The sequence below is a fragment of the Mus pahari genome, chromosome 13, assembly GCF_900095145.1.
Source record: "Mus pahari chromosome 13, PAHARI_EIJ_v1.1, whole genome shotgun sequence".
In the NCBI taxonomy this organism is placed as follows: domain Eukaryota; kingdom Metazoa; phylum Chordata; class Mammalia; order Rodentia; family Muridae; genus Mus; species Mus pahari.
In genome coordinates, this window is record NC_034602.1 from 31,976,704 (window position 1) to 31,988,140 (window position 11,437).

Sequence of the window (11,437 nt, forward strand, 5' to 3'; positions counted from 1 at the left end):
GACTGTGTGGAGATCATATGTGTACGCCACAGACAAGATGTTACTACGTTTAGACAATATTCACTAAGTTTAATACATATGATACAGCATTTTTGAATGCTTGGATTCATCATAATTCTGCAAGATAGTAAATGTGTTAATTTCGGATGTAAGATTGGGGCAGTCCTTTGTGCCTAGAGGCACAGAGAGGTGGAGTGGCTTGCTCAGAGTTAAGCAGTCACACCCAGGGTTGCCATTTGCAAACCTACACAGGTTCTCCTGCATTCCCCAACCTGTTGTTTTGTTTGCTTTTTGAAACAGGTTTATTTTTTGTTGTTGTTTTTTATTTCTGCCTAGCTCTGGCTGTCCTGGCACTTGCTCTGTAGATCAGGTTGTCCTTGAACTCTGAGATGACCCCGCATCTGCCTCCCGAGTGAAGGGATTAAAGGTGTGCACCACCATCAGCCAGCTCTCAACTTTTAAAACATATTCATTGAAGCCCTTGAACTCATTGCAGTCAATGAGCTCTGAGGGACATGGTGACTTTGCCCTCCTGGCTGAGGCCTTTCCTCCTTGCTTTCTTCTCACACGTCCTCCAACCCCACGTAGGAATGAATATTGTTTATGCTGAAGCCAGCTACACAGAGGGTACGCTCATCCTGCTGATTTAATCCACTTCAGATGTTTGTTTTGTTATCTGGTTACCCTGAGTAGCTGGGCTCGGTTACCCTGAGGAGCCTGGGCTCGGTGCTGACAGAGGCAACTATCTGTGTACTTATTTATTTGAGAACCTGAGGTGCCCTAAATGTATATATACCATTAGCTCAGTCTAGGTTAGTCATGTTTATATACTCCAGGGGCTGAGTCCAGATGTCAGAAGTACTGGGGCTATACAAACCTCATGGGCAGGTTCCTGAGTGGCACCTGCAGGAGTGACAGCTTTTAAAGGAACAGAGGCAGGGGCAGGTCTCCAACAGTAGGTCGAGGTCCAATCCACTGCCATCTCTACATGCTCTTGCCTCTACCCCACCCCCATTCATCATCTAGCAATCGCCAGTTTTCAAAAATATTTAAAAGGGGGAAATCACACTTTGGGAGGTTTTATGTGTTGAATTCACATACTATAGACTATTACGCAACCTCTTATAAGAAGGAGCCAAACTGAAGCCATTTTGAATAAACCTTCCATTTTGAATACTGGTCAAATAAGGTTGAAGTTCCCAAGACCTCCCTCAGTAACTGACATCCTATTTGGCAGAAGGAGACATGTGCATGGGTGTTTTAGTTAGGGTTTTACTTCCGTGAGGAGACACCATGACCAAAGCAACTTTCATAAAGGACCATGTTTAATTGTGGTGGCTTACAGTTTTAGAGAGAGGGTTGGTCCATTATCATCATGGCAGGAAGCATGGCTGTGTCCAGGTAGACATGGTGCTGGCCAAGGAGCTGAGCGTTCTATATCTTAATCCAAAGGTGGCCAGGAGGAGGGTCTCTTTTCAGCACTGGGTGGAGCTTAAGCAGAGGACCTCAAAGCCCACCCCACCCCCACAGTGACAAACTTCCTCCAAGGAGGCCACATCTATTCCTCCATGGACACACCTCCTAATAGCGCCACTTCTCCTGGGCCACACATATCCAAACTGCCGCAGTAGGTAACTGACAATCCGGTTTTCCAGTTGAAACATGAATGCTAGGCAAGTTGCCCAACCACAGTTGAATAAACCAACCAACCAACGGGAAAGAGCTAAACCTATCACAAAGACACGTGTTCCTAAGGAAATCCCCTATCCCTAAATTCTGATTGGTGGGATAGTTTGGCATAGATAGTTGTGGTTTTGGAGCTTAGAAACTGTAGCATTCTGGTTCAGGGTCACAGTTTAGTTCCCAAGTCTGTTCTGCAGCCCTGATCAATCAGTAGTGACCTAAGTACAATAAACGTTTGTCACCTGCCTAAATACTTACTAAGATGAATGTTTGGAGACGCAGTCAGCTCCTGTGTCTGTGCTGTTGTCCCTGACGGGTCAGTTTTTGCTCTCTAATTCAAACAAAGGACTCTTGTGCCTGCTTGGGTTGGTTTGGATTTGCCAACTGCAACACTCTTCAAACGTGAGTGGGTTTTTCAACATCTATTGGTTCATGTAGCAGGAAACAGTTTCTGCATGTAATCACTGAATGTTGGTGGCACCTCCATCCATGTTTTAAAAAATCTAATCTTCAGTGACATAGCATGAGGCATCTGTCATGTATTCTAATTACGAGGGGGGAGTCCTCATGAGCCTCAGCTTGCATTTCCCACCATGAGAGGTCACAGTAAGAAAGTATAGTCTATGAGCCAGGAAATGTGGCCTCAGTGACACCAAATCTGTTGGTACTTCTATGAGGTCTGTGTACTGATGCCAGAAAAGTGGCAGAGCTATGGGAGGCTGGGAGCTTGAACAGAACTGGGAGTCATAGACAAGATGCCCTTCATTCATTCCAGGTGAAGCCTGAAGGCCTCCACACAGACCATTAGCCGGGCATCATGGTATACCCTCACCCTGGCATACCTGCACCCTGGCACACATGTAGACCTGCACACAGGCCAGGTGAAGGTGAAGGCAAAGGTTCGGAGGTTTGGAGGTGAAGGCAAAGGTTCGGAGGAAGACCCTTGACCTTCATGTAATACTTATACAGATCACACAAAAGAAGCACTCTGCCCAAAACAGTTACGTAAGGGATGACTGCTATTTTCTTGGGGTTCCTGTTAACAGTCATTTCTGAAGACTCTACTGTCCCCAAGACTATCAGCCATGTCTTAGGTATCTCTCATCAGACTCATATCAGCACCCTGTTGTCCAAATATAAACTGGTCCTTAGAGCCCTCTGCTCCCAACCACCTTGACTTTGGTTTTTCCAGCTTCCAGAACACTGAGCTTCTGTGAAGAAGGACACTCTGTTCAGGCAGCGTGACCTAAGTCCCGCAAACTGCCCTTATGCACAGGAACACCAGGATGTCTATTGATATTTTTCTGGGGATGTTAAACAGAATAACAGAAGTCAATTGACAAAGAAAAAATAAACCCTGAAAAAGTATATGGTTTATCACAAATATTAAGTTAATATTGTAACTTTCCAATTCTACCCCTCCCTACCCTTGCTTTCTGTATGTGTTCCTGCTAGTCGGTTGAAGATGGGGCATACCATTCGTCTCTTCCAGGATTCTTTTAAATGCTAAGTTCTGGCCCGTATAAAACATATAGGACAAAGATTTCTGGATGAGGTGGTGGATTAGGAGCTGCCTCATTTGTAGTGAGGGAGTAGGGGTGATACAAACAGGCCCTACTCTGCAGAGGGGGGAGTTGTAGAGAGTCATGCAGTGAGAGAGCTGAGGAAGGTCACGTGATGCTGGATGTGTTGAGATGGGAAAGCGGCTCAGAGGGCTGAGAAGAGGAAGTTCATGACTTTGGTGCATTGAGGAAAGGACACAGAGGCCTCCTCCAGGGTGTGCAGTGCCCATATCGGGTGGCTTATAACTAGCTGGAACTCCGGCTCCAACGGATCTGGCACCTCTTCTTGCCACCACGGATACTGTGTACATATCCAACTTACTCCATGCACAGATAGATAAACAATAAAATGGATTGTAGAGGAAAAAAAAGCCCTTTCCTGAAGGAAAGAAAGGCAGGCCACACGGATGAAGAGAACCGGCAATGCTACAAGGCTAACCCTGGTTCTCACAGGGGAAGGGTCAGCATGGAGGTTCCATTTTGTCATAACCCAGTACTATGGTCAGGCACCATCTTGAGAAGAAACTTGTTGAAAACAGACCTATGGTATTCACAAGGCAGAGAACCTGAAGTTACTCTTCCATAGCTTCAGGGAAAGCAGGAGGGTCTGATACTGCTAAAACAAACAAACAAACAAACAAAACTTGTAAGGGACAAGAGATGTGGCTGTCATTAAAGCAGCCCCACCCTCAATGATTAGGTGCCGAGAATAACTTTGGATTTTGATAATCCCAAACCTGATGTCAGATCAACCTTGGGGCTGCTTATCTGCTATGGAATCTGAGTCCTCTGAACTTACATTCTTTTTGCCAATTTCTGTTCTTTTGGTCAGGTAATATATTCCTGGGCTCTAGTTTAAGTGTTATTTGATATCTTATTAGGTTCTGCTGGTATAACATTCTTTTTCCTGAGTGTCGTAGGGGTTGAACCCCCCAAAAGTTAACTAAGACAATTCTCAAATAAAACTAGAAACAAATAAAACTAGAAGAGATAGACAGGCCAACACATGTCAACACACAAGCAAAAGAAACTCAGAACAAAACCAAAACCACAAGAGGACACCTGAGGAAGATAGAACTCTTTAATTAAGTGAATTCCGAGACACTTTGGGCACGATGCCAAAAGTTTACCTGTAAAAATGACCAACGACTTTTTTTTTTTTTCCGAGACAGGGTTTCTCTGTATAGCCTGTCTCTAAAAAAGCTAGGAACTCACTTTGTAGACCAGGCTGGCCTCGAACTCAGAAATCCACCTGCCTCTGCCTTCTGAGTGCTGGGATTAAAGGCATGCGCCACCACGCCTGGTGACCAATGACTTTTAAGAAGCTAACATTTCTAAACAGGTGAAGTGAGGGGAGTCAAGACCTAGAGAAGAAGCCAGCCAGCAAGAAGGTGAGCAAGACAGAGAAGAACGTCAGCACCAGGAAAGAGAAAAAGTGAGAAAGGGGGCTGAGAAAACCAAAAGTTCTGAAAAAAGACCAACAGAAACAATGGGAATAAAAATGTCAGCGAGTCAAATAGATAAAAAAATAAATCACAAGGGGAGCATCTCGGAGGATGGGACTTGTGGGAGAGCACATCCAGCTACTAATTCAGAGGAAATATGTAAACAAGCACGATTATAACTTCTAAGAACTCTGGGATACAACCAAGAGAACAAACTGAGAAGCCTGGGTTAGGAAGAGGAACTTAGAAAATGCAGCGACTTTATCCAATGAAGTTATAAAAGGAACTTCCTAAGTCTTGGTTCTAAAACAAAACAAAAAAAGGCATACGTGTACAAGGGGCATTTTGAATCTATAGTTGTCATGCCTGAAGGACTAATAAGACCATAAAATGCTGACAAACAGGCATGACAGTGACATCACAGTGACATCAGATCTGAATAAAGGTCCTGAAAGCTGAAAAGGCATGGGGAGCATGTGGTTTGTTAAGCCCTGAAAGTAAATAACTGCTAAATAGGACTTTCTGCAGAGCTATCCTTAAAACTTAGTAGAGAATAGGGTTATTATTTCAAGACAAAACCAAACCAGGGCAATACATGTCTACCAGGCCAATATTGCTGAGGCTGGTTGTACTGGCTGGTTTTGTGTGTCAACTTGACACAAGCCGGAGTTATCACAGAGAGAGGAGCTTTTGGGTGAGGAAATGCCTCCATGATATCCAGCTGTAAGGAGGCTTTTTCTCAATTAGTGATCAAGGTGGGAGGGCCCATTGCAGGTGGTGCCTTCCCCGGGCTGGTAGTCCTGGGTTCTATAAGCAAGCAAGCTGAGCAAGCCAGGGGAAGNAAGCCAGTAAGCAGCACCCCTCCATGGCCTCTGCATCAGCTCCTGCTTCCTGACTTGCTTGAGTTCCAGTCCTGACTTCCTTTGGTGATGAACAGCAACGTGGAAGTGTAAGCTGAATAAACCCTTTCCTCCCCAACTTGTTTCTTGGTCCTGATGTTTTGTGCAGGAATAGAAGCCCTGACTAAGACACTGGTTAAAGGGATTCTAAACGCAGAGGAGGGGGAAAGGCAGGCTCAATCATGAGAGCATAGGGAAGCGTAAATGTTATAAGTGTAACAGATGAATGAAGGAGAGCACATGTAAGCATATGCCACATCCAAAATAGTAAACCAGTATCTCCGAAAATTAACAGGAAACAAGAGGAAAGAGTTGCTGTTGGTTCTTGGTGTGTTATCACACAGCAACAGAAGGTAAACCTAAGACAAAAGTCATGGCAGGATTTCATAAAATGGTCACTAGAACAACAATGTATAGACTCAGCTAAAGACTTGGTTCTGTTTGTTTATTTTTGTTTGATTATCAGTTTGAGTCAGAGTCTCATTATGTAGTTCTGGCTGTCCTGGAACACATTTGTTTGTTTGTTTGTTGTTTTTTTTTTTCCAGACAGGGTTTCTCTGTGTAGCTCTGGCTACACGCTAATAAACTTAGAGATGAAAAAGGTAGTGACTACTTTGAAAACTTGTACTCGGAAAAACTGGAAAATGTAAGTGGGTAAGTTTCTAGATACATTTGTGATCTACCAAAGTAAAGCAAGTTATAAACAACTTAAGTGGACCCCAAATAAACAAGGGAACAGGAAAGGGAAGCCCAAGACCAGTCATTGGTGAGCTGTATCAAAGCTTGATAGCTGCGTGCTGGTGGCACATGCCTTTGATCCCAGAACTTGGAAGGCAGAGGCAAGTGGATCTCTGTGAGTTCAAGGCCAGCCTGGTCTATACAGCATGTTTCAGGACAGCCAGGGCTACACAGAGAAACCTTGTCTTGATAAGACAAAACAAAAAACAAAAAAACCAAAAAACACCCCCAAAACCAAACCAAACCAACCCAAAACTTGAAAGACCTCACAGAAGTGGGTCTTCCGAGTATTCTATGAAATGGGAAAAGAAGGAACTCTAGCAGCCCAGTATCAAAACTGGATTTAAAAAAATACAACAAATACAACAACAACAACGAAAAACCATAGACCAACTTGTGTGATGAACACAGACACAAAAATTCTCAATTATAATACTTTTCAACTGAACTAAGGGACATGTTAAGATTACCGTGTACCATAGTATGGTGGGCGGTTTCATTTCAGGAATGCTTTGATGGTTCAACAATAAAGCACATAAGTCTTTAGGACAGAAGTCGCATGATCATCTCCATAAATGCAAAAGGCTTGTGACAAAAGCATCCCTTCAGAAGAAGGAAGAACATCCCTCAGTATAATAAGGCTATATAGAACAAGTCTGTGTCTAACTACAATATACTAATTGGACAAACCAAGCCTTTCTTCTAGTTAGTGTGACTATCATGTCCACTCCTCCCAGCATATGCAGTGAATGCAGTGTAATGTTTGAGGTTGTAGCTACTCAGGCAAGAGAAATACAAAGCATACAAATAGGAAAGGAAATCAAATTATGCCCATTTTATAGACACTATCTTTTTTCCCCTCGAGACAGGGTTTCTCTGTATAGCCCCGGCTGTCCTGGAACTTACTCTGTAGACCAGGTTGGCCTTGAACCCAGAAATCCGCCTGCCTCTGCCTCTGCCTCCCAAGTGCTGGGATTAAAGGCGTGTACCACCACACCCGGCTTTTTTTTTTTTTATTTTTTTATTTTTCAGTAGACACTATATTTTACTTATAAAATTTCTAGTGATTCTACCAGAAAACTCTTAGACTTCATAAGCATTTTCCACAAACTAGCAGTAAATTAACACACAAAAGCCAAATTTCCGGGCTGGCAAGATGACTCAGTGGGTAAGCAGCTCAGAGCACTGATTGTTCTTCTGAAGGTCCTGAGTTCAAATCCCAGCAACCACATGGCAGCTCACAACCACCCGTAAAGAGATCTAACGCCCTCGTCTGGTGTGTCTGAAGCAACATTGTATTTATTAATAATAATGAGTCTTTGGGCCGGAGAGAGAACAGGGACTGAGTGAGCAGGGCCAACCAGAGTGAGCAGGGTTGATCAGAGGGAGCAGAGGTCCTAAAATTCAATTCCCAACAACCACATGAAGGCTCACAACCATCTGTACAGCTGCAGTGTACTCATAAACATTAAATAAATAAATCTTTAAAAAAAAACAAGAACCCCACAAGTTTAGAAAAAAATGTTTTTTTTTTTTTTTTTTTTTTTTTTTAACGCCAAATTTCCTAAATGAGGATGAATTTGACAGTAAGAAACTGCAGGAGAAAAGAAATCCCTCTCACAATGGCTTTCAGACACACCCAGCCCCACAGAGGATGTGAAAAACTTCTTCAGTGAGACCCCAAAGAAAGTGAAAATATTAGAAGATTTAAAGATTTTCCACATAAACGAGTTGGCAGACTCTGTTACTAAAAATAATCTGCATAGTCATGTCAACCCTCATTAGAATCTCAACAGCATCATTCATAAAACCACGCAAAGATGCTAAAATCAATAAGGAGCATGGAAGACCTCAAGTAGTCAAGGACAGAGATAAGAGCTTCAGGACAACCAACCTCAAATTATATTAGTAGCCCATAAACGGAAGGAAATGGAATTGGCAGCAAAAGACAATGGAAATAGAATAGGATGGGAAAGTAGTTCCACCCAGCTCCAGCCTTTGAGGAAGATGCTAAGGACATCTTCATACAAGTGGAGCAACTAGGTATCCACACATAGAAGAATGAAACTAAACCCATACTTCTTTCCTTGAACAAAAACCAATTCGAAGTTTATAGATGACTTTCATACAGAACTTAAGACTTTGAAATTACTAAAGGAAAACACGTTGCTATAAAGGCACAGGCAAGGACTTTCTAAAATGGATTCATATATCACAGGAAATCCTGAGAATTGACTGACTAGCTTACATACAGAGATAAAATTTAGAGCTAAGATGAAAGGATGGACTATCCAGAGACTACCCCACCCGGGGAATCCATCCCATCATCAGCCACCAAACCCAGACACTATTGCACATGCCAGCAAGATTCTGCTGAAGGGACCCTGATATTGCGGCCTCTTATGAGGCTATGCCAGTGCCTGGAAAACACAGAAGTGGATGTTCACAGTCAGCTATTGGATGGAACACAGGGCCCCAAGTGGAGGAGCTAGAGAAAGTACCCAAGGAGTTGTAGGGGGCTGCAACCCTATAGGTGGAACAACAATATGAACTAACCAGTATCCCATGAGCTCGTGTCTCTAGCTGCATATGTAGCAGAAGATGGCCCAATCGGCCATCATTGGGAAGAGAGGCCTCTTGGTCTTGTAAACTTTATATGACCCAGCACAGGGGAATGCCAGGGCCAAGAAGTGGGAGTGGGTGGGTAGGGGAGCAGGGGTGGGGGTGGGAGGGTATAGGGAACTTTCAGGATAGCATTTGAAATGCAAATAAAGAAAATATCTAATAAAATAAAACGTTTAAAAAAGAAAAGAAAAACAAAACAAACTTCTGTACACCAAAGCAAACAGCAGCAGAATGAAGAGAAAATATCCATCAGCTAACAGATTAAGATTAGAGTCTATAAAGAACTTAAAACACACACACACACACACACACACTCCATCCTACCAATAACAGGTTACAGTTTTCAACAGAAGACATACAAATGGGCAGTAAACATTTTAAATAATGTTCAAAATCTTCAGCTATTAGGGAAATGCAAATTGAGATGCCATTTCCAGTCAGAATGGAGTTCACACTGAGAACAACAGACAAAAGAAACAATGCAAGTGGAGATGGCATGGGGAAGGAGGAACCCCAGTCAGTCCGCAGTGGTGCAGCCAATGTGGAAATCTGCATGGAGGTTCCTCAGATACTTCAAAAACTGCCATGCCACCCAGTTATCCCCTCTCGAGCAGGTACCTGAAGGAGAGCAACAGGAGAACCTGCACATTTACTGCTGCATTCTTCTAACAGCCAAGACCCAGAGCCAACAACAGAGTGGCTTAAGCAAAGGAGGTAGGTCATGGACAGAGAGGCCTCCCTCAGTCATGAAGAATGATCTATGTCGCCTGAAGGAAACTGAACAAGGCTAGACAGGATGGTACGTGAAGCAGGCCAGACTCAAAGGAAAGACTTCTATAGGGAGGAATCCAGTAAAGTAAGAGAGTGCGTGCATGTGTGAGACACGAAGGCAGAAGGACTTATGGGAGAGGAACAGGACTAGCAAGAGGGTGGGCTGGTGAAGCTGGGGGTGGGGGGCACATAAGCAAAGTACAGTGCCACATGTATATGAGAAAATGTCAGAGCTATTACTTTGTGCACTTAAAAGAGTATTGAAGTGCTTTTTAGGGCAAATATGAATCACTCATCTTAACTGCAGATTAAATTGATTAGACATCTATTGAGAAGGGGCAACAGGGAAGCCATAACCATTTATTTCAGTTGGATGGAGAAGGAATAACATGACTTTTTTCAAATATTAAATTTGCACTTGGCAGCTTTTCTGCACATTCCTTGTTTGAGAATGCTTTTCTTTTCCAGCTTTTATTTTATTTTAATCTATCATTCTTTATTATATTCCAAATAAAGGAAATGAATTATAAAATGTCATTGGCCTGACCCTCCTTAATCCCTGCTATATTTTCAAACCAAGGAAATGGGGATGACATGTTTACATTGATGCCAATTTTCTTTAAGATGTCCAATGTCAGTGTTCATCCATTAACATTGTGGTTTGACGAACTGATTTACAAATGCTTAGGGAAGATCAATCAGCCTAGAAATGCTGACTCTAATGGCAGCTTCAAAAAGCTATAGAGTCTCCTAAGGAAAGTCTCCCTACGTCCTATACTCGTGAGTCAATATTAACTGACTTGTTCTTAACTTTGAAATGGTTTCTGCACAGAGATCCATTATAGATCAATACCAGTATGAACTGCATATATGAGGTGATGGCCCATATTGAAACCTGGACTGGCTAGTACTTGGTACTGGGTGCTAGAGAAATGAAAAACATTTACTTGAAATGGCCTTTTGTGAGAATTTCCATCTATTAGGATTAAAATACCTTTCACACAGAAAAAAAACCTGGGCACACATTCTTCTGGAAGAGATTGCTACAAATCCTTAAAGCTGGGAGGTGGTTCTAATTCTTGTGCCTGTTTTAGTATGGAAGTTTGCTTTCGACTATTTAACATTGACTTCAGGCAATTAACTATGTAACTCTTGACTTCAGGGTAGGGAAATATGGGTGAAGCACCCCTAGACATCTCTAGCAAGGCCACTGGGCATGACAGCAAAGCCGCCACAACTGTTCAAAGTCATGCCTCTCATGAATTAGAGCCAAACAACAGAGGCATGGATGACGGGCTCATATCAGGGCTTTGCACATTAGGTAGAAAATCTAAAGAGATTTTTTTTTTTCATTATGGACTTCTATGAAGTTTAGTTTCTTTCAAAAGTTTCTAACAGTTCACTAGTTAGTAAAATGGGCCAAAACATCTGACTATTTACAGAAAATTCAAATGTCCAATAAACACTAGCAGAGATACACCATTTCATTACTATCAGAGATACAGACGAGGGTAATATAGACCTTCAACTTTGGTACTGTTAAATATTATGTTGAGGTTGTCTTTTCTCCATGTCTTAACCTACTTTAAAAAAAAAAAAAAAAAAAAAAGGTTTAGCATGTGTGTGAGTTTAGCCAGTGTGTCAGTGTGGCCATCTGTGTGTGGATGGGCCAGCAGGGTACTGGATCCTTGAAGCTTCAGTTTGAAATGTGGGT